Source organism: Erpetoichthys calabaricus, chromosome 6, assembly GCF_900747795.2.
Source record: "Erpetoichthys calabaricus chromosome 6, fErpCal1.3, whole genome shotgun sequence".
NCBI classification, from domain to species: domain Eukaryota; kingdom Metazoa; phylum Chordata; class Cladistia; order Polypteriformes; family Polypteridae; genus Erpetoichthys; species Erpetoichthys calabaricus.
In genome coordinates this window covers 3,886,035-3,910,517 of record NC_041399.2, presented here as the reverse complement: position 1 = coordinate 3,910,517, position 24,483 = coordinate 3,886,035, and positions in this window count along the sequence as shown.

The window sequence follows — 24,483 nt, the reverse complement described above, 5'->3', positions numbered from 1 at the left end:
ATTATGGGGTGTTGTGTGTAGAATTCTGAGGAAAAAAATGAATTTAATCCATTTTGGAATAAGGCTGTGACATAACAAAATGTGGAAACAGTGATGCGCTGTGAATACTTTCTGGATGCTCTGTAAGTCTTGAACACGTCAATGTTTATCTCAGTACATATAATTCTAATGGGGCTACTGACTTGAAATTTACAGCAGATGTCGGTAACAACCCAAGTAATCTACACATATATTTCTCCTTGAGTTCTTATGGAGGCTAGTGAGTAAATATATAAACCCTTGACGCATATTTGTAGGAAGTCACTGCACACTGGAGAGATTCTGAAGGACTGGAAAATGTCAAATATCATCCCATTATATACAAAGGGTGACCGGGCAAATCCAAGCAACTACAGTCCAGTAAGCTTAATGGGCATCACAGGAAAATGAATGGAAGGAATTATTAAGAATAAGATTGAGCAACACCTGGCAAGGACAGGACAGTCAGCATGTGGTCAGAAGAGGGAGGTTGTGTGAACTAACATGCTGTAATTCTATGAGGAGGCAACAAAAGCATGCAATCAGAGTGGAGCAGATAATATTATTGATGCGGACTTTCAGAAAGCATTTGATGAGGTGCCACGTGAGAGGGTGGGCATCAAACTAAAAGAAGTGGGAGATAAGGGTGTGGTGTGTAGATGGGAGCAGACACAGGAAGCAGAGGGTGATGGTGCGAGGAACCTCATCAGAATTGGCCGATGTTAAGAGTGGTGACCAGCAGGGGGCAGTGCAGGGGCCGCTGCTATTTTTAATATCTATAAATGATTTAGATAGGAATATAAGGAACAAGTTGGTTAAGTTTGCAGATGATACCAAGATAGGTGGATTAGCAGAGAATTTGGAATCCGTTATTTCATTACAGAAGAACTTGTACAGCAGACAGGCTTGGGCAGACTTATGGCAGATGAAATTTGAAGTCAGTAAATGTAAAGAATTACACATATGAAGTAAAAATGTTAGGTTTGAATACACAAGGGGAGGGTTGGAAATCGAGAATCCACCTTATGAGAAGGATTTAGGAGTCATAGAGGACTCTAAGCTATTGACTTCCCAACAGTGTTCAGAAGCCATTATGAAGGCTAACAGAATGTCAGGTTATATAGCGCCTTGATGTGTGGAGTACAAGTCACAGGAGGTTCTGCTCAACCTTTATAACACACTGGTGAGGCCTCATCTGGAGTCCTGGGTGCAGTTTTGGTCTCCAGGCTACAAAAAGGACATAGCAGCACAAGAAAAGGTCCAGAGAAGAGCGACTGGGCTGATTACAGGGGCCTACAGGGGATGAGTTATGAGGAAAAATTAAATGAGATGAGCTTTGCAGTTTAAGCAAAAGAATATTAAGAGGAGACCTGACTGAAGTGTTTAAAATGATGAAGTGAATTAGTGCAGTGGATTGAGACTGTGACTTTAAAATGAGTTCATCAAGAACACGGGGGCACAGATGGAAACTTGTGAAGGAGAAATTTCACACAAACATTAGGAAGTTTTTCTTTACACAAAGAACGATAGACACTTGGAATAAGCCAACAAGTAGTGTGGTAGACAGTAAGACGTTGGGGACTTTCAAAACTCGACTTGATGTTTTTTTGGATGAAATAAGTGCATAGGACTGGCAAGCTTTGTTGGGCTGAATGGCCTGTTCTCATCTAGAGTGTTCTAATGTTCTAATATTCACATACAAACAAATAAGTCCATAAATTAAGTTACAGCATGTGTAATAAAGTGGAATGACGCAGGGAATGAGACAAATGAGACATTATTTCATCCTTAGTAGAAAAGTCTTCAAGACGTCTCCTGCATGGAGAAACAAGATGCATGCATGGCTTCAGTGTGATTTTGGCCCATTCTTCCACACAAACTGTCTTCCGATCTTGAATTTCTGAACTCTGATCTTCAGTTCTTTCCATCGATTTTCAATGTGATTCAAGTCAGCTGATTGACTGGGCCATTCTAGCAGCTTCTTGATTTTCTTTCTCTGAAACCAACAGAGTTTCCTTGGCTGTGTATTTGGGATCCTTGTTTTGCTGAAATGTCCCCCCTCGTTTCATCTTCAGCATCCTGGTAGATGGTAGCAGATTCTTATCAAGAATGTCCCGCTACATTTCTCCATTCATCCTTCCTTCAATTCTATGAAGTCTGCCAGCCCCACACCACGATGTTCCCACCTCCAAACTTCACTGTTGCTGTGGTGTTTTTGGGGTGATGATGTGCACTGCCATTTCTCCTCCAACCATGGTGTGTGCAATGACATCCAAAGAGTTCAGTTTTGGGCTCCTCGGACCAGATTCTACTCTCCCAGTATTTCATTGGCTTCTCCAAATGTTGTGTAGCAAACTGTCAACGAGCTTCAACGTGCTTTTTCTTCAGCGAGGTGAGCGTTCATAGAGGCCATGGCGCTTGACTGCATTACTTATTCGACCTGCTAATTCCAGGTCTTTCTGAAGCTCTCGGCGAGTGGTTCTTGGCTCTTGGACGACTCTTCTGATTATTCTTTGGACAGAAATCTTGTGAGGAGCACCAGTAACATGATGTTCTTTCCACTTGCAGATTATGGCCCCAATGGTGCTCACTGGAACATTCACAAGTTTAGATATGCCATTAAAAATAAGGTTGTGAAGGTCTCAAGAGAGCTCTTTGCTTTCACCCATCATGAGATGCTTCTTGTGGGACACCTTGGGAATGAGAAACCATCAATTAGGACTAAAGCAGCTGATATTCATCTGCATTGATAGGGGGCTATCAGGATGGACAGATGTCAGCTGCTTTCTTGGCTTTCCTGGCCTTTTGCACCTCCTTTTCTTCATGTGCTCAATACTTATTCCCTGTGCCATTCCAATTTATTACACATAACTTAATTTATGGACTTATTTATTTTGATTTTGTTGTATGTGTGGATTACTTAGGTTGTTACCGACATCTGGTGTAAATTTCATGTCAATAGCCCCATTAGAATTATACTTACTGAGATAAACGTTGACGCGTTCAATACTTATTTTCCCCGCTGTATGTAATAAGCAAAACGATCCTTCTTTATACAGTCGACTCTCACAGGGATTAGTAGATGCCTGATAAGTGTAGTTTCTGGTTGCCTGAGAGTTACTATTAAAGAGAGGCATAATAGCGTAGTTTCTAGTAATTAAAAGCAAATTAACTCTTTGAGGGCTGAATATTGTTTCCGGCAGTTGGCAGGAATGCGCAGCAGAGCAGCTACTGGCTGCTGGAACTAAAGGTGGATCTGGTGAGAGAAAGCGCAAAGCAAAATACTCTGTGGACAATGTTTTGTTTATTATTGCCGAAGCAGACTCTGACTTATCACACAAAGATTTTGATACAAGTGATCACCGTGATCAACAAAAGTGATGAAGCAGCATCAGCTGTCCGTCTCCAGCTGATCGTAGTGCTGAATGCGTTCATGTCGTGAGGTTGCCAGTAGCTGCGTGAGGATGTGCGCGACACTTATCCAGGAGCAATTTACTATCCTCTGATATTCCTTCTCTTTCTTAAATTTTCTTTGACACGGGGAAGAAACGAAAGGTGGACCTGCTTTGTCCAAATTTCAGCCTCCATCCAACTGTTCCTCTGTGATTGATGTGACAAGAATTAGACTGAAAAGTAATAAAAAAGGTTTGGGGCAGCCACCCGTGTATTATCCCTGGCTGCAATTGGGTTTTTAGAAAAATAGACTGCACAGATGTGCACAAGTCAGAGTCTAATACAGAACTGTTCAACTGGCGGTTTTAAAGGTCCATACAGGATATGATGTCAAAGGGGCCGGAACTGGAAGGATCTTCCTCCATTGGCTCAAACCCGGACGTGACATCATCAAAAGGACTGGAACTGGGACCATAGGTTTGGGACCGGAAGTGACTTCATCAGAGTGGCCGGATCTGGAAGTGACGTCTTCAGGGCCAGGCAGAATTTCCAGTGAATAGTTTGCAAGACCGTGAAAAAATGAGTCTGGCGTAGGACTACTCTCATTCGGGCCCTTTCGCTGCCGCCCATGCGCATGTGTGTGACAATGATATTCCACAGGGAGGTTAGTTATGCCTTTAAGGCATCTCAGTTTGGCAAATTTTCCGATCACGCATAACTTTACCTTATGAGTTCCTGATGCATTTGCACATATGAGTGCAGTAATACGCTTGTTGTTTAGCTTGAACACGTGAGCTATCTTTTCGTTAAAACCAACCAAAGTACAACCAGGCAAACACTTCTACATTAACCAAGTATCATCTGTATTATAAATCTGCTTTGCAGTCAAGCCATTTTCTTCAACTAATTCGCTAAACACATTACGAAATTTAGCTGCAGCTTCAAACTCCACCGATTTCTGCTCTCCTGACAAGTCTCGCTTACGAATGTCGTGGCAATTCTCGAATAGAGTAAGCCAGCCACTTGAAAATGAATGCCGACTCTCAAAATTTGAAATCAAAAAATATCAACTGACCGTATTATATTCAAAGAAAGGGTAGACGAGGCCAGATCGTATATTTTCACACACAGGAGAGGTAGACAAGCACGTGGTGCACCAGGTATGGCCCTACAGATGGAGAGCGCGTGCATGTCGCACCTAGTTTAAACTTACAATTCCACAAAATGTATTTTATTTTGAGAATTATTTCTTTGATTTTTTTTGCTGGTTGCCTAAGTTTCGGTTAATGGAGAGTCTACTGTATTTGTTTTTGTGTTCAGATAAGAAAAGCCTACAAATTTTGAGAATTATTATAAGAGAAAGGTCTCTCTGAGGGATTGTCAGTGCAGAGTCTTAGGACCACCGCTGTGTCATTTTAGTGTGTGCTGATAAGAGATAAGAGATGAGAACAGGTTTAAATCAAATACACCTGCTACAAAAACACACCGGTTAAGTTTCACAACATCGTTTTCTGGCTCTGAGGTTGCAATGACACAAGCTTCTGAGTGTAGAGCTATACAATGTCACACACTGGCACATGGGAAGCAGCTAAATGGACCAAAAGAAGGTAACTCCATGCCAGGCCCAGGGGGTGGCGGGGTGCACTACACCTTCCTCTTTTATCTCTGTAGACCGGACACAGGAAATTCTGCCTGATTCCAGCCCGATGACATCACTTCCGGTTCCTACCCACCTCCCCGAGGATGTCACTTCCGATTCAGGCCCTGAAGACGTCACATCCAGTTCTGGCCCCAGTGACATCACTTCAACCTGCCTGCCTTAAATACAAGACAGCTTCCTCTTTAACTTCAGTTCTGTTTTGGACTCAACAGTCAGGCTTCAAGTATACGGGTGGCTGCCCCAAACATTTCTTTGTGTGTCTTTTTCACAAGAGGAACATGTCAATGTCAATGTCAACTTTATTTATATAGCACATTTAAAACAACATAGGAATGCTGTGGCCAAAGTGCTTTACAATTAAAGAATAAAAGAAAATGTACAATTAATATAAATAACATAAATAGAAATAAAATAAATGAACATAAATAAAATCCATCCATCCATTCTCTTCCGCTTATCCGAGGTCCGGGGGCAGCAGCTTGAGCAGAGATGCCCAGACTTCTGTGGACGAAGGTTCGAGGCAAACAGCAGGCAGACAGCAGATATAGAGTAAGAAAACAATTTCTTTATTCTTAGTGAGCAGAGAGAGATTACTGCAGCCCCTGTCAGCTTTGTGTCACTGACAGTTTACCCACAATAGCCCCCTTTTTGGGGGGGTGATTTCCTTTTTATAAAGAGTCTTACATCTTTCAGTGACAGCTTTATCATGAGGTAAGGTTACACAATTCTTTGGGGGAATTTAGTAATATTACAACACATTTGTTCAAAACAACTGAAGAAGAAGTGAAAGAACCTATTACTGTTGATTAAACAAAAATCACAGACATTTGAACTTTAAAAAAGATTAGCAGCTTTCCTGAGTACAGACTAAGAGTCAGCAGTTTGGCAGAAATGTTGCAAGTTTGTTCTTTCAGCTTTGCGTACACACTTAATTTTTATATGTAAGTCTTATTAATAATCAATTAATCCATAGCCTATTAATACAATCTAGTAATATACTTATAGATAAATGATTATACAGGTAATGGTTTCCCTCTTTTAACAATCTTAATGCATTCATATGGTTAACACAAAGAACTCTTATACTTGCAAATATATATACATATACATTTTCTTAGCATCAGCTGGCTTGCGTAATAATAATATATTTTCCATCCACCCAGATGCACACAGATAGCAATCATCAAGGCATTTTAGATTTGTTTAAGTGCAAAAATAGGTCAAAAGGTCCTCAGTCTAAGATTCTTTGATCAACTATTATTTATTATTCCACACTTCCCTCTCTCCGGCCACTTCTTCTAGCTCTTCCGGGAGAATCCCAAGGCGTTTCCACGCCAGCCGAGAGACATAGTCCCTCCAGCGTGTCCTGGGTCTTCCCCTGGGCCTCCTGGAGGTATCCAGGAGGCATCCTAATCAGAAGCCCGAGCCACCTCATCTGACTCCTCTCGATGCGGAGTAGCAGCGACTCTACTCTGAGCCCCTCCCGGATGACTGAGCTTCTCACCCTATCTTTAAGGGAGAGCCCAGACACCCTGCGGAGAAAACTCATTTCAGTCGCTTGTATTTTCGATCTCGTTCTTTCGGTCACTACCCATAACTCATGACCATAGGTGAGGGTAGGAACATAGATCGACTGGTAAATTGAGAGCTTCGCCTTGCAGCTCAGCTCCTTTTTCACCACGACAGACCGATGCAGAGCCCACATTACTGCGGACGCCGCACCGATCCGCCTGTCGATCTCACGCTCCATTTATCCCACACTCGTGAACAAGACCCCGAGATACTTGAACTCCTCCACTTGGGGCAGGATCTCGCAACCAACCCTGAGAGGTTGATAAATATATAACATAAATAAAATGAATAATAAATAGAAGCCAGATTACATAATCACAATGAGGAAACCATCAGTATTACTGAAGGTCACGGAAAGCAAGTGAACAGAAAGGAGTCTTAATCTCGTTTTAAATTGTCGACAACTCCTTTATGTGACTAGGTAAAGAGTTCCACCGGCGAGGGTGCCAAAGCCCTGTCTGTCCCCCTTAGTTTTTACACTTGGCACAAGGGACAGAAAGAGACAACTGACCAGAAGATTGAAGCACTCTAGATGGCTGGTGTAAAACACACAATTGAGATAAATAGGCAGGAGCAAGCCCAGGTAAAGATTTTAAAACTAGCAACAAAATTTTAAAATCAATTTGAAAACTGACAGGCAGCCAGTGCAAAGAAGCTAATATTGGAGAAACAGAGTCATACTTTCTTGCCCCAACCAGAAAGCGAGCGGCAGCATTCTGGACCAACTGTAACCTGCGTATCAGGGATTTGTTAATCCCAGAATACAGCGAGTTGCAGTAATCAAGGCAAGAAAAGATAAAAGGCTTGAAAAGATAAAAGGCTTGATCTTACCTAATAGACAAAGCTGGAAAAAGCAACTCTTCACTACAGAATTAATCTGTTTCTCGATAGAGAGGTTAATGTTGTGGGACATGGCCGGCCTTTTATCCTGGCCAATACCCCCAGGCTGCCAGGTGGAGCTCTCCCTGCAGCATGGAGGTGCCCCGAATACCAGCAGGGAATCATGGACAGTGGAGTTTTCCTTTACAGCCCTGCTGGATACCTTGGGGGCCAACAGAGGACGCTGCAGGGAGGCCCAGAAACTCTTACATGTCCTATAACCCGGAAGTACATCTTAGTCACAGCTACAGGAGGAATGACGTACTTCCGGGATAAAGAAGAGGACTTTTCATCTGACTCGGAAGTGATAGGAGGTCATGTGGACTGAAGGATCGGAAACACTTCCGGGTCAGGAAATATAAAAGGACTGTGGGAGATCCCAGTGGTCGAGCTGAGCTGGGTGGAAGGGTGGCAACACGTCTGGGAGAGTGGAGGATTGTTTGATTATTGATTATTGTGTATTGTATTGTTTATTGGAATAGTGGAGTGGAGGATGCTTTGTACACATATTTATATTAATAAAGTCAACATTTGGACTTTTATCTGGTGTCTGGCGTATAGTCTGAGGTGTTCAAGGGAGCGATAGCGCCCCCTATCTATCACACTGTCAAAGATAACACCAAGATTGCGGACTTGAGGTTTACAAAAGACAGAGAAAGAGCATAGAAGTCCAAGACCAATGTGGGCTTTAGCTGATGGACCCACTATAAGCACCTCCATTTTATTCTGATTTAGATCAAGAAAATTATTAGCCATCCAGGATCTTAGTTCAGAAAGACAGTTGTGTAGTTGATTCATTGTAGAGTTGCAGATGGGAATATAAACCTGAGTATCATCACAATAGCAGCGAAAAGAAATGTTACATTTCCTAAAAATAGCTCCAATAGGGTGAAGGTATATGGAGAATAAAATAGGACCCAAAATGGATCCCTGAGGAAGACCACATTTAAGAGGAGCAGTAGACGAAAAAGAGGAATTTAAAATCACTGAAAAGTGTCTACCAGTTAGATATGACCTGAACCAGTTAAGAGTGGCCCCTTTAAGCCCAACAAAATGTTCAAGCCGCAACAGCAATGTCTCATGGTCAATAGTGTCAAAGGCAGCGGACAGGTCAAGGAGGACAAGGACTGCAGCGTCACCTGAGTCAGTAATAATAGAGATGTCATTGAATACTTTAAGGAGGGCCATCTCAACACCATGATAATGCCTAAAGCCAGACTGGTAGATCTCAAATAAATTATTGGAGTTAAGGTGATCAACCAATTGATTATAAATAATTCTTTCTAATATTTTAGCCAGAAATGGCAATTGGGAAATTGGGCAAAAATTGGCTAAAACTCCAGAATCTAATTCTGCCTTTTTTAGAGAGGAACGCACCGCAGCATGTTTAAAAAAATGAGGGCACAACCCCGTCACTTATAGAATCATTGATAATTTTTTTTGGTTAGATTAATAAATCCTTATTTATTAATTCACTAGTCATTTAGCCCGTTACAATAACGGGCGCTAGAACAGTAGTGCATAAACATTAGTAGGAACAGTCTGTATTAAATGGCAAGGGACCTTGACCTCATTCTTTTTGTTGGTCGTATTTTTCTTTGTCTTTCAGCCTTTCTTTTGTTGATGTTTACTTGCTGAGCTGACCGTTCTTCGTGGGCTGCCGTCGTGTATTGTGTGTCTTTAATATTCTGTGACAGTAATACTGTCTTGTACGTCCGCTGGCTTGTACGTCCGTAATATACCTTTAATTTTCTCTGGCGGTAATACAGGCGTGCCCGTCGGTAATATGCTTTCAATCTCCTCTGACAGTAATACTGGCTTGTATGTGGCTGTAATATGCGTCACTGTATTGTGTACCTTTAATTTCCTCTCGCAGTAATACTGGTTTGTATTTCCGTAAAACTCCTGTAACTTTCTCTGACAGTAATATCGCACATCGCACCGTGCCCCGCGCATGCGCACTTCACCAGAAGACACACACACACGGACACCTGGACGCACACAGGGATTTTATTAAAGAGGATAAGTGACATGTTTCTTATAGTTTTAAGCAAGAATTCAGAAACTATCACTTTGATTTATAATATCACAGGGTGTTCTTTTAGTATCAAGAGGTCAGCATTTTGTCATAAAAGAATGCAAACCAGTCTCATATTCTGTGCACAAGCTTAATTCTTTTTCTACCTAAATGAAGAACAAATCATATAGAAGTAATAAATCATATAGCTCTCTGCAGCATGATTAATACAAAATACAGTCCTTGGTATTTGTGAGTTAAATACTTCTAATCATTACAGTTAATAATGGTTTTTCTTTCTCAGCTGCTAATTAACTTCTTTTGCCTTAGTTTTAATTAACCCCCCTTAGTTGCTTCTTTTTCCTTAATTAGCAGCCAAACAATAACAAGACACAAAACAAGCCACCACATTACCAGGTCACCTGTACTCAACACAAATTATCTCTATATGAACAAAATCCAACGTCTGTCTGTCTGTCTCTCTTCCTGTTTTTCACGAGAGAACTACTTAACGGGTTTAGATCGGGTTTTCTCCTATAATTTTCTTGAACATTCCAGTTGAATTTGCGACTTCTTTCATCTCGCTAAGTATTATACTTGACTTGCGGTACCCATTTATTTGCGCGAATCCGAGAGAGACGCAACGGGCCGAGGGGAGGGGCCATCTTCACTCACGTGTCAGCCTCGGGGCGTAATTTACATCCACTTAGCTAGCGAACAAGAGAACTACTTAATGGATTTAGATCGGGTATTTTTCTAGAATTTGCTTGAACATTCTGGTTGATTTTGCGACTTCTCTCATTGCGATATGAATCATAGTTTGCTTGCAGGAGTGATATATTTGCACTAATTTGAGACAGAGGCTGCGGGTCGAGGAGAGGAGGAGTGGGGAGCTGAGCGGGGCCCTCCTCTCTGTCCTGTTTCACTTCTATGCGGGCGAAGCCACAGGGGATGGCTAGTCTGAAAATAAAGAAAGGTGAAAGTCTCAGCAATGTCACCAAAACTTTTGGACAATGTTCTCAGAAAAAACAGAAAATCAACAGTTTTGGAAATGTCAGCCATGGCAGAATGAGAGCAGCAACAAGCCATGGAATTAAATAACGAGTTTAATTACCAGCAAGAATTGGCTTCTCATTAAGAAATTGGTTGGAGTGAAATTAGTTGGAGTTTTGAAGCTCCAATTTAGCTGGTCACCTGTCAGCTCGTTTCACGTCTTATTTCTGTTTGGTTGTCATTTAATGAAGAAACAAATCAATTCAGAGGACTGAATCCTTAAAAATGGGGCTATTAAAATGAAGGGAATAGAAGCAAATTAGCACTGAAGCCGGATCACTGATTAGGAAAAGGGTTAGAATGAAAACCTACAGCCTCTGCGGCCCACCAGGCCTGGAGTTCACCACCCGTGCATACTGTAAGGGCTAATGAGTGGCTCCTTCATCCATAGTTTCAGATGCTATGCCCGTCCTTCAATACTGTGTTGTCTAAGGGTTATTGTATGAGCAAAAGAACCAAAAGGTGAGACAGACATAGTCAAAGGGGGTCCAAACAAAATGAGGCAAACACCCAACCTGAAAACGAAAAATAAGTCGACGGCCAACGAAACAATCCTAACGCTGAGCCTACTTGTAATAAAGCTAACTGTCCGTTAAGTTTCGTTAACAATGGGCATGCAGATACAGTTGTACCGTTAGTTCCAGCGACATACTGACCGCAGTATCATGGTCACATGACCTTCAAAAAACAAGGTGGTAACCATAACTAATTGTGTCAATTGTTATTTAAATCAAAAACAAACAAGGGGAACCAAAGCCTAAAATATCCAAGCCCTAAATGAATCAAAGACAAGTAAATTATGAGGAATACCTTTACATATTATTTACTAGCTGTACCCAGTGGCTTCGCCCACATATTAATGAAACAGGGCAAAGTTTAAAAATCAATAGACGTTGGCACTGTATCTGATTGTGTTCAGCTCTGATGGGAAAGCGTTCCCCGCGTGGCCCGTGATATCTCTGTCAATCAGCAGTTGCCCTCTAAAACACACATAGCTCTGATCTCTCTCTCTCAAAAACGTCAAACGTTACTCCTTAATAATCTGTAGATAATAATGTCTGCTGAACAAACAGGTATCGGTAGCTAAGCGGAGTCGAGGTGCACTCCAACATGTGGCAAGACGTAGACCAACTCGAACAGAGGCTGGAATGTGAGTGAGGAAGGCCCCTGCTCTCAGCGCACAGCCACTCTGTTGGATTTGCATAAATACATCGGTACCGCAAGTGAATTTTGGTACTTAGCGCGATGAGAGGACCTGCAAAATCAACCGGAAAGTTTCAAGCAAATTATAGAAAACAACCAGATCTAAATCTGTTAAGTAATTCTCTCGTGAAAAGCGGACAGACATACAGGCGATTGGACCACAAAATTTTTAAAACCGTTTCTTAGCGAGCACCTATGGGCCAAGGGTAACCTACATCCCAGATTTCAAGACCCAAGTCCTTTCGGTTCGGGAGATTTTGTAATAAGTGAGTCAGTGATATTTGATTTTAATGTATATAGATTTAGAAACGTGTGACGCAACTAATGAAATTCTAGTGGCGTCAGAAATGGCAACATAATAATGGGAATTCACACCATAATGTGTTACACCTCGTCACCATTAGATTACTTTTGACTGCATGACCTCAACTCTGTTGAACCCTCTGCAGACCCTCAGAGCTGGTGGGTCCCCACTAGGGAGGTAGGGGTTAGAAATCAGCAGCACAACTTTTGTTAACAGTGAACTTACTCGATTCCACAAACTCCTTTTTTTTTGTTTGTCCTTTCCTTCAGTGTCCTACCCAAAGCATGCAGTAATTCTCGAGGACACAATGCAGGCCGTTTCTCTCTTGTTCATTTCACAAGCATCTTGACAGTGTTTAGACTGATAAGCTGCGGTTTAACAAATGCGCTTCCCTATAAAAAGAAACAAAAAGGCGTTCTAATGGGCTGCGGCAGCGGCTCGGTTACACGAGACTACAAATGGAGAGCTCAGAGAAATGAGAAGCGACAAGCCACCTTTCAATTGCTCGGCCCAATTTACTTGGAGTTAATGGTCTCCTTCCCGGGTGGTTTTGATAAGCACGTAGTGAGTCACATCCTGCTAAGAAATTTGCTCGGCCACATTTGTCAGTTTTTATCAGGCAGTCATCCCGTGTTGGGCCGGGGATCATTCTGAAAATTGGGGTGGACATCAGCAAACCCGCGTGTCACAGAAGAGCGTCCAGTGAAAAGGAAAAAGAGAGTCGTCTGTATTTGTGGTCAGGAGGCCAAAGCTAAAAGGCCGTGTGTTCTGACTACACGACAGAATAATCTGGAAATGTGGAATCCCAAATATCAAGCTGAAGTTCATTAAAACAGAAAACAGGAGCGATCTGCTGCCAATTCCGATGTACAAACTCACTCATAGTTTGTAAAAGAATTGCTACAGGCCTATTTGGATGGGATTAGCTTTATACCGGGAGGTAAAGAAATATTTACCAGAGGACGTCAGAAATTTTAGTTCCGTCTGAATCACTCAAATGATGGAATATTACTACCATTACAATTCACATGGGACTAGTTTAACTGCAGGTAAATTTTTAGAGATTTTTTTATAAAACATGAAAGACCTTTATTGAGATGTCGAGGTGCAGTTCTTAAAATGCTAATGACATGAGTGATTTGGACTAAAATTAAAGAGGCTTTACCTCACGTCCTGCTGTAAAAAAAAAAACTGTTGAAAACCCTAAAGACCAGAATATCCTGTACCAAAACCCAACCTGCAAACTAATATTCATGGTTAATTAAAAGAAGCAGGAATTTGAGCCCTACTAAAACAAACTAAGTTAAGCACAGGCGATTTGTTTTGAAGATATCCACAATCTCGGACAACCTGGAAGTCCACAACACTGAGTTTTCATTCTGCTGGTGGTGGTGGAGAAACAATAACATAAAATAATTTACCAGAAGATAAGATGTGTTCAAAAACGATGCTGAGGATTCAAAAGGGTGAAGGTTTTCATGGTTGATAACCATGCTTCACATTTGACATGATTTTCTTTCCCTGTTGTGTTTTAGCCAGGTTCTCTTCCCTGGTTTGCATTTCTATTCCTTTTCCTTGTCTTGGCCCTATTCAGATGGAATGAGCTGTCAGGACATATGTCTGTAAAGTCACTCACAACATCAGAAATTTTACCATGGATTCACATTGGATAGGAAATGTTTGGAAAATTTACAAAGATAGCCGTGTGTTCTGAGCTTATGCAATGTCGTTGTGTCAAAACAGCCACACACATCGTAGTTATATATCTATTGCTTCTCTCCATAACCTCTAACTTCCTGGAGGAAATGACATTTTCACCAGAAGTGACATTTACTGACATGTTGAATCGTACAAAATTAGTTTAACCTGGGGTTGTTTTTTACAGACATTTTACAGAAAGTAAAAGGCTCTATAATCTTTACTGAGACATAAATGCAAATTCTGTAAAAAGTTACTGACGTGAGCGATTTGAACTAAATTTACAGAATTCCTCTCGCCTTAATCACCCAATAGACCATAATATCCTGTTGCCAAAACACAATATGCAAACCAAATTCCATAGTTAATTAAAAGCAGCAGGAATTTGAGCGCTGCTGATACAAACTGAGGTATAAACAGGCAATTTATTTTGAAGATATCCACAATCTTGGACAACCTAAAAGTTGTATTCTGCTCAAGTTGGTGGAGAGCACACAACATTGGACAAGGGAATAGAAGATAAGATCTAGTCAAAAACAATGCTGAGAGGAATTAAAAGGGTGAAAGTTCACAAAAACAAAAAACGTTATGATTGATAACCGTTATTCATCTTTTACAATTTTCTGCACCTGTCACGTTGTATTATCATGGTATATCCCTCTACTTACCCTTTACCTAGGAGTAAGTGTACTCATCAGATTTGTTACCAGGTTGATCTACTGTCGCACCTTAGGATTATCACACACATACATAGATATACATATACACACATAAAGTTAACATTGCACTATGAATGACACACACACACGCTGGTTAACCACTAGCACTTTAAACCACACAAGTGCCTTAAGAATAGCACAGCCTGTCACTCTCTCAGCACTTCAAGAGACTTACTTATTATTGGCACGAACAACATACCATATTTTAAACACATCTCAGACCTAAATATTACTTTTGGTCTCCAAGAAAATATGCAGAGATACAAAGACTCAGCATCCTTGACTATACGCCATTTATCAGCCAAGAATGCCTAACTTTACATGTTCCCTACTGTTGAGTGGAGCTCACACCCTCAGCCTTAATAAACCTCGCAGCACGGGGCATATGGCAAACCTCTGGCTGCACCAGGTGTTCAAAGAAATCTACTTTATTACTTCAATCACTCTAGACATGAAGACAAAGCATAGAAAGTTTAAAACAGCATGGTATTTATTACAGGAATAATAATACCACTGGAACAAAGAATAATAGAAAATAGGACTGATAATAAAGTCTGGATATATATAGTGTTTAGAAAAAGCTTACGAAACGTTAAAGATGACAAAGATGAATGTTGCAGGTGGCTTGTGATCAAGCGCTCGAAGTTGTTCATGAGATGCTTCTCTGACGATCAGATGGAAATGGCACCAAGTTGCCGCCACCCTCGTCTGATATCACTCTGTTCTTTTCTCCTGACGTCTTCGTACCTTCTTCTTCCTGATATCACTCTTCAGACGAGGCATATTTACTATAAAATTCTACCGGGGGGCTTTGCAAGATGTGATTGTTAGATATTCTGATTGGCTGGCTGTCAATATGATGAATGAATTCACTCATCTGCTTTCCCAAACAATAAAACTTTTTGATGTTGCTTAGCACATACTGGCTTGTCTTCCTTTCCCAGGCTGTAAACCAATCTAGTAACTTGTTGTCCCAGATGCCCAGGTTATAAACTAATCAATAGCCTGAGGCACCAGCATGTCTTCCTTTCGTTGTTGGAACAGCTGTTTTAAAAGTGAGGTACAATCGGGAAGAGGACATGCTTTGATGTGTCCTGAATTTAGTTCATCTGTTGTTGTCTTGAGCAAAATATAATGAAAATACAGAAAAAAATGTACATATTTTGTACCCTACAACATACATTTTAGCTAGGTTTCCTTCCCTGGCTTGTGTTTCTTTTCCTTTTCCTTGTTTTGGCTCTGTTTCAGAACATATGAATGTAAAGTCACTTGCAACATCAACATATCTGTAAAGTCACTGCTAACAGACGATGTTAGTACTTTTTACCACGGATTCACATGGGATATGTCTGTAAAAATTACATTGATAAGTACGCCTCCTATGGCTACGCAATGCCGTCACCTAAAAATGCGTTGTAGCCATGTGACTATTGCTCCTCCCCTTAACCTCCAAAATCCCAGGGAATGTGACGTTTTCACAGGAAATGATGGAATTGTATTGACTTGTTGATTTGCACAGGACTAGTTTAACATCGAGCTGTTTTTACTGATTTTTTATGAAAGGTAAAAGACTCTGTGATCTTTACTGGGACGTGAACATGCAATTAGTAAAAAGTCACTGACATGAGCAATTCAGAAGAGAACTAAAATTAGGGTGGTCTGCTGGTAATAATTATTTTACCCCCATTTCCTGACGTCTAAAGGGCTTTTCTTTTTTAACTTGTCAAGCTTGGGTCACAAAGTTGCACAGGAGACTGGAAAAGGAATCAGGTTTCCAAGGATCAAAATCTTTATTGCTGAACTGGCAGGTACAAACACAAGACTTTATCCAGAAGGGGTTTGTCAAAAGCAGAAAGACACAAAGGTTGCAGCTGTCAAACGCGGCAGTCCAGCTCCCATCACCAGGTCAAAAGAACACAAACAGGCAGGTTCAACGGCTCGGAGGCAGCGACTGGAGCAGACGCAGTATGAGGGAGAGAGGACAGGAGAGGGAGCCCTTAGGTTGGCCAGGGCTTGGCTTTTTAAATGTTCTAATCCTCATGTAAGAAGCATGTTGCACAGTAAGCCTGCAAACCTACACCTGATCCCGCAAAGGGGACGACTAAGAATGTGTTTGTTTCTCATTGAAATCCTGTTGAAGAGGGAGTTTCTGAAGGGCAGCTGTGTTTCTTTGCCAGAGGTTTACTGTTTAACGGAGAGAGAGCACACTGAGGGTACGAGTGGGCAGCTGGCAGCACCATGCAGGACTTAAATTGGAGCAAGGGAACTACTGAACTGCACATGAGCAATGGTCACCACCATTATGGGCAACTAACCAGCGGCGACACTAGTCAGTATGATTAATTTTTTTATGATTATTATTGTTAATGTCATTCTGGTAATTTATTGTTTAGTCGTCATGTTTCATATTTTACTATTGTTTATGTGCTTTTTCTTTATGTTCCCTCTATTTTGGGGGTGGGACCCTAACAGGTTGCATCACCCTTTAAATCACTACTAGGGCCCACCCCCACCCATAAATGGAAGTCTGGAAAGTGGAGTCCCAGGCGGTTCTTTGAATGTATTTAGGCCGAGTGTTTGGTCTTTTTATCACTGGACTTTCATTTTTTTTTTCGACTCCTTCTGCTCCTGTCTGGTATTTTGTTGTGGATCTTATTTATTTTCAGATTGCCTTGTTGGCAACTCCTTTGGTGTCCTTTTTGCCCTTTTGAGCATTTAGTCATATTTTCTAATTTTTACAAATAAATCTCCTGTTATAAAGATGCTTGTTTTGCTCATCTCCCTGCAAACCAGGGGTTTACAGTTATCTCCTCCCTTTTGAGGGTAATTTAAATATATATATATATATATATATATATATATATATATATATATATATATATATATATATATTGTCACACACGTGCGCTTAGGTGGCAGTCAACAAGCCCGGAGGTGAGCGATATATTGTCCGACGGGGGGTTGAATTGTAGTACTGATATCTCTCTCTCTACCTTTACAGAACCAAAGAGGAAAAACAATAATACACAACCATCATCAACAATGACCATACTTAAAAATGGCTCCGTTAAATCACTTCTGACTCCTGCGGATGATGTCACTTCCGGTTCCCTGAAGATGACGTCACTTTTGGCCAGCACTGATGACGTCACTTCCGGTCTCGCCATAATGACGTCACTTCTGGCCAATATTGATGATATCACTTCCGGTCCCGCCATAATGATGTCACTCCCGGCCAGCCCTGATGACGTCATTTCCAGTCCCCCCCCTAACTTCCTGCCACATCATTTCCTTCAGCAATTTTCTCTCTGTATAAAAATGATCCTCACACCATTGTTGAAGTCGAATGTTTTGATGTTTTTTCAACTTAATTTGACCAATTTTGATTCAAGAGATTATACGGGGCAAATACCCAAACCTATCCAACTTGTTATTTGACTTTATTTATCACAATATATACTGTACTGTATATATATATATTACATTCCTTGCATTCCTAGTCTGAGTCCCAACCTGAATTGTGTGGGTGGTTACCTACCAGGTAACTCTTGTGGTTTGTCCGCCATTTGGCAAACATCTGCCACGGTGCCCTCTTCAGTTGCGAGAAGCAGATCATGGAATGTTGCATAGTTTACTGTCAAATAATGTAAAGAGTACGCAACACATATATTTTGCCCTTATTTTGGGCTCATCAGACGTACACACTCTACTGCTTCCCTCTCTGGGAGTCGAACCTCAGACGTCAGCATCAGAGACGAAGCCCCTTTACGCTGTGCCATGGCGTGTGGTTCGTTTATTTGGTAACCACCCACACAATTCAGAGTGTTGATGAAAGCAGAATAAGAGAAGAGAGATTAAAGAGAAGCTACTTAAACCATGACATCAATTTGGAGGAGAAGGACCCCCTGATTGTAAGCCACAGGGGTCCACCAGGACCGAATCTGGAGACCACTGGGTTAGATTAACTGATGACTCTAAACTGGCACCTATGTGGGTCTACAGGTAAGTGTGACCCCAGTAGATGGGCGTCCTCTCCTGCCTGGCACTGAGTGCTGCTGGGATAGGCTCTGGTCCCCCGTGGCCCTGGACTGAATGAGTTGGGCTTGATAAGGTTAGGCTTGCTATGAAGATCTAACAACTTTAAATCTATCAAATACTTTCAAAGGAGGCCGAATGCTTTTTCATATTCCCTTAAGCTTCTATTAATGATTCACCTCAGTCTGCTGTTTATTTCACCTGAATGTTAGACATTAACAACATCGTTGGATAACAAACCAGCCACTCGTCTCCTCTTTGGAATTTGAACTGCTGGCCCCTCATCAGATGTCCTCGTGGCTGCCAGGCTGTTGATCCCCTGTTGGCCTCAGTGTGTTCAATGCCATCTGGCTTCAGAGGCCCTGGGCGTAGAGAAGCAGCCATTTTGTTGGCTCATCGCTGGTCCAAGGGTTTGTGTGTCGTCTCTTCAATCTGAGACTTGGATTTCTGACTTTATTGCCAATCAGATTCTTCATTGGAGGCCATTTGCCACAGTTAAACTGAAAAGCGCTGCCTCTTTGCTGCTGCATTTCTCTCCTTTATCCAGAAATATCCCACAGACTCTGTGCTTTGCTTCTTCTAGCAGCTCAGCAGCGGTGTGTGGGTGTTTTGTAAATCCTCTTGAATTTACTTGTTAACATTCTGCTCTGTCATTTAAAATATACAAAGCGTATGTGCATTTCAAGATGAGCACACTAAATGAGCAGTCCGTTTTTAGCGCTCATTGTTACTTCCACCGAAATGAAATTGTGAGCGCCAAATGAAACTATTTAGCAAAGGGTGACGGGAACAAAAGCGTGACGGGAAGAGCAAAGGAAAACGAAGACGGAGTCTCCATTACAGAAAAAGACAGATGCCTCTCTTTTCATTACTTAAAATCACAAAACCCAGCCAGTGACAAAGTGAGGCAGAGGGGACACAGACTGGGATTGGCACAGCTTGGGGACCAGACATAGCAGATGAAGGTCACCTGCAGGATGTTGTGTGTGGCTGGTGTGATTTCAGGCAGTGTGGACTTCAAACCCTGAGGCTGTGGGTTCAAATCCCACTACTGACACCAATGTGTGACTCGGAGCAAGTCACTTGACCTGCCTGTGCTCCAATTGGAAAACCAGAAAAAGTATCCAATTACAATATAATACAATATCATTTATTTGTGTATAGCCCAAAATCACACAAGAAGTGCCGCAATGGGCTTTAACAGGCCCTGCCTCTTGACAGCCCCCCAGCTTTGATTCTCTAGAAGACAAGGAAAAACTCCCAAAAAAACCCTGAAGGAAAAAAATGGAAGACACCTTGGGAAAGGCAGTTGAAAAAGAGACCCCTTTCCAGGTAGGTTGGGCGTGCAGCGGGTGTCAAAAAGAAAAGGGGGTCAACACAATACAATACACAGAACAGAACACATCTTCAATACAGTATAAAAATAAAAACATTTACAAGTACGGACCAGAATTTAACAGTAGATGATATCACATAATATGCATCAATTGTATCATAAATGCTGTAAGTCACCTGGGATGAAGGTGTCAGCCAAATAAATACATGTCATGTAAATTCCAGACCTACAAAAACTGCAAAAAGGCCTGGCCCTAAAATTAAAAAGCAGGTTTGAGGCCGGCACCGCCCAAAAGGCCAAGGCCTACACCTCTCAGAACAGTTCAGGACTCTCTGGCCTAAATAAGGAAACCAAAATTTCCTTAGAATATCAGGTTTATTAATGAAAAGGCTCAGAGATAACAAACTTAATAAGCCCCAAATGGCTGAAGGGAAGCATTAGAAACCAAACAATGACAAGTGTGCTGAAATTCAGAATATTGGAGACAGACTCAACAAATAACCTAACTATGAGATTCTGAAAATGAGTTTTATATGTTAGGAGGACCAAAAGCAGGTAATTCCACGCCAGACCAGGGGGTGGTGAGGTGCAGTAAACCTTTCTCTTTTATCCCTACAGACCAGAAACAGGAAATTCTGACTGATTCTGAAGACATCACTTCTGGTTCCGGACCCCAGGACATCACTTCCGCCGACCTGCCTTAAAAACCAGACCACTTCCTGCATTAACTCAGTTCTGTGCTTCATATTTGCCTTTTGCAGCCAGGATTTAAGTATACGGGTGGCTACCCCAAACCTTTTTTGCGTGTCAAGGCTGCTCATTTCACAATGCTTAGGCCTAGCATGCATACTTATAAAGAGTGATCAAGCTCATTCCTGCTTTTGTCATGTCTCGCTTGGATCATTGCAATGCCCATTATGTCGGGGTCTCCCGTATGACGCTGTCTCGCCTGCAAATGGTGCAGAATGTGGCTGCTAGAGTTTTGCCCATCGGCAAAAATACGGATCACATCGCTCTGCTGCTGGCCTCTCTCCTCATTGGCTCCCTGTTAGTTACAGGGTGAATTTTAAGTTTTTAGTGTTTGTTTTTAAAGCCCTACGTGGGTCAACTCCACCATACTTAGCTGATCTCCTTGTTCCATATTTGTTAGCCAGGCGGCTGAGGTCTTCAGATCAGCTATTGCTTACTGTCCCACGTGGTCGGTTTCAGTTAAGGGTTGACCGGGCCTTTGTGGTGGTTGGTCCTAAATTGTGTGTCTCTGTTTCTGTCGCCGGCATATCATAAGTTATTAAAAGCCACTCCACTGATCTTTCCTCCTTTGCTATTATCATGGCTGCTGAAGTCGTTTCCCATGTACGGATTGACCAGACTCGATGACAGAGCACATTCCTGCCGGAGTCGTCTCTTGATCCACATTTCTGAGGATAAGCCATCTTCTGTTTCAGTGCCCCCCTTTTGATTCCAAAGCAGATTACAAAGGAATGGTCAGTCTTTGAATCAATACCCATTTGTTGTAAGCAGTTTGTCATTTTTATATGATTAACCTGATGTCTTGTTACCAATGACACGCATTTATGGTGCCTGGCTGGCCCGCTAGCTTTGGCAGTGCCCCCCCCTGCCCTCTTTACAGAGACACCTCTGCTTCTATTAGTAGCAATAATTGGTTATGAGGGACTGCAGCCACTGTGTCCACCACAGGCTAACAGTCTCTTGGTGGGCTGCAGTCCACTACGTTAACCACTAGGGGGTGACACCTCTTTATTTCTTGTTTCATCTTTCATGTGAATGGGGAGCCATTTATTTTATCAGAGGTCCAATCCAAGAATGTTTGTGTAATGGAGACATGCCCACCAGTTTGGAAAATCCAAGTATTTATCTCCAAGCTTCTGACACAGACAACTGCTGCCAAAGTTTGAGGCTGCTATTGACATGACAGCTGCTGCCTTTGTGGTGGCAGCAGGGCATGGAGACTAAATACCTACTTAACAGGGGTTTTGGTAATTAAGGTTAATTTTCAGCCCTTAATTCAATATAACGAGTGACGGAGCAGGGAAGCGTAATGACAAACAGCCAATGCTGATTTCATTGAAGAAAAATCTTTACTTACAAATCAATGCTGATGGTCAGTTGCTGACTTCGCTTCCTGAGCTTCTCCGTTCTTTAACATTCGCCTGTCTGGCTGCCCGCTTCCCTCTTTGTGGTGTGCTGTTCTTGAGTTATGAAACCTTGACCAGTTTGCTGTTGGGCCTGTGTAAGCCAAAAGCCTGAGTTATGACTGTAGGTTTGTAAAGTTTATGGGGTGCTGATTGTCTTGTCTTGTGTTTCAATCTGGTTTTAAGCCGCTTCACAGTACTGAAACCGCATTACTGAAGGTTTTTAATGACATCCTTTTGGCAACAGACTCAGGGGATTATGTGATTTTAGTTCTGCTCGATTTAACAGCTGCTTTTGATACTATAGATCATAGTATTTTATTATCTCGTCTGGAGCATTGTGTGGGCATTCGTGGTACTGCCTTGGCGTGGTTTAAATCATACTTGACTCAAAGAACTTTTTCAGTGAGGCTAGATGAATTTAGATCCTCCTCTGCTTCACTATCATGTGGGGTTCCACAAGGCTCCATACTTGGTCCTCTGCTATTTTCTTTGTATCTCCTGCCTCTTGGCTCTATTCTTAGAAAGCATAAAATTGCTTTCCATTGTTATGCAGACGATACTCAGGTTTATGTACCCCTCAAACGCAAGGATGCTTACTCCATACAAACTTTGGTTATGTGCCTAGAAGAGGTGAAAGCTTGGATGGCAGTAAACTTCTTAAATTTTAATGAAAATAAGACAGAGGTTATAGTTTTTGGTCCTGGGGGCACCAGTGGGTCTATTTCTACTTCTGCTCCTGTGGATTTGGGTCCCCTTGCACAATATGGTACACCTGTCATTACAAATCTGGGTTTTAGGATAGATGAGGATTTTAGACTGGACGGTCAGATCAGCACGGTGGTGAAATCTGTTTTTTTTCAGCTGAGACGTTTGGCGAAGATAAAAAACATTCTTTCCAAAGATCAATTTACAACAGTAATCCACGCTTTCATTACAACCCGGCTGGACTATTGTAATTCGTTGTATGTTGGTGTTAGCCAGTCCACCCTGTCTCGGCTCCAGCTGGTGCAAAATGCTGCTGCACGCCTTTTAACTGGCACGCGAAAAAATGAGCACATTACACCTGTACTATCCTCACTGCACTGGCTGCCTGTTCAGTTTAGAGTTCATTTTAAGATTCTTTTATTTGTTTTTAAGTCCTTAAATGGGTTTGCTCTGCCCTACCGCACTGAGCTGCTGCATATGCACTCTCCTTCCCGCTCACTCAGATCAGCTGGTCAGCTGCTTCTGGATGTGCCGAGGACTCAGCGAAAGCTCAGGGTGATAGGGCTTTTACTGTTGTGGCTCCAAGGCTCTGGAATTCACTGCCGATCCACATGAGACAGGCCTCCTCACTGCCATTGTTAAGTCTGCTCTTAACACTTACCTCTTTGGTTTGGTGTTTGATCCTGTGTGAGCAGTTGATTTTACTCTGTTTTAACTCTGTTTACTTGTGTTTACTATGTTTTAATTAGTTTCATTTATTGTATTTTATTTTACTTATTTATTATTTTGTTTTTGTTTAAAATTTATTTTAGCCTATGTTCAGCACTTTGGTCAGCGGCTGTTGTATGTAAAGTGCTTTATAAATAAAGTTGACTTGACTTGACTTGACATGTGCAGAGCACTGTGAAATCTCTACTTGCATGTGCTAATCAACATGTTACACGTCAACACTCTCCAGATCCGCCATTAGTGAGTGCAACTGACCCCAGATCGTCTGTCTTTCTTACCTGAATGAACTGCCTAAGCTTGAAACAATGGCATCCATGACTGCATCGCCCTCTAGTGTTTCAACTCTGTTACTGGTGGTATCATTGACTGCATAGTGTCTGAACATAGTTATAGGTGGTATTGTTAACTATATTACCTTCTAGGGTCTAAACTCTGTCATCGATGGTATCCATAAATACAACGCCATCTAGTAACTCTGTTACTGACGATATGCTACCATCACCTTCTAGCTTTTAAACTCTGTTACTGATGGTTTTCTTGACTACATCTCTCTCTACTGTCCAAACTCTGTTACTGGTGGTATCATGGACTGCATCGGTCTCTAGTGTCTGAACTCTATTACTGATGGTATTGTTGACTATAGTGCATTCTAGTGTCTCTGTCATTGATTGTATCCTTAAATACATCACCCTCTAGTGTCCAAACTCTGTTACTGGTGGTGGTGTCATCGATTATATCGCTCTAGTGTCTGAACGCTGTTACTGATGATGTTATTGACTACATCACCCTCTAGTGTTCCAGCTCTGTTACTGGGGGTGTCATCAACTGCATAATGTCTGAATGCTGTTACTGATGGCATTCTCGACTACATCGCCCTCTAGAGTCTGAACTCTGTTACTTATGTTATCCCTAAATATGTCACCCTCTAGTGTCCAAACTCTGTTACTGGTGGTATCATCGACTACATCGCTGTAGTGTCTGAACGCTGTTACTGATGATGTTGTTG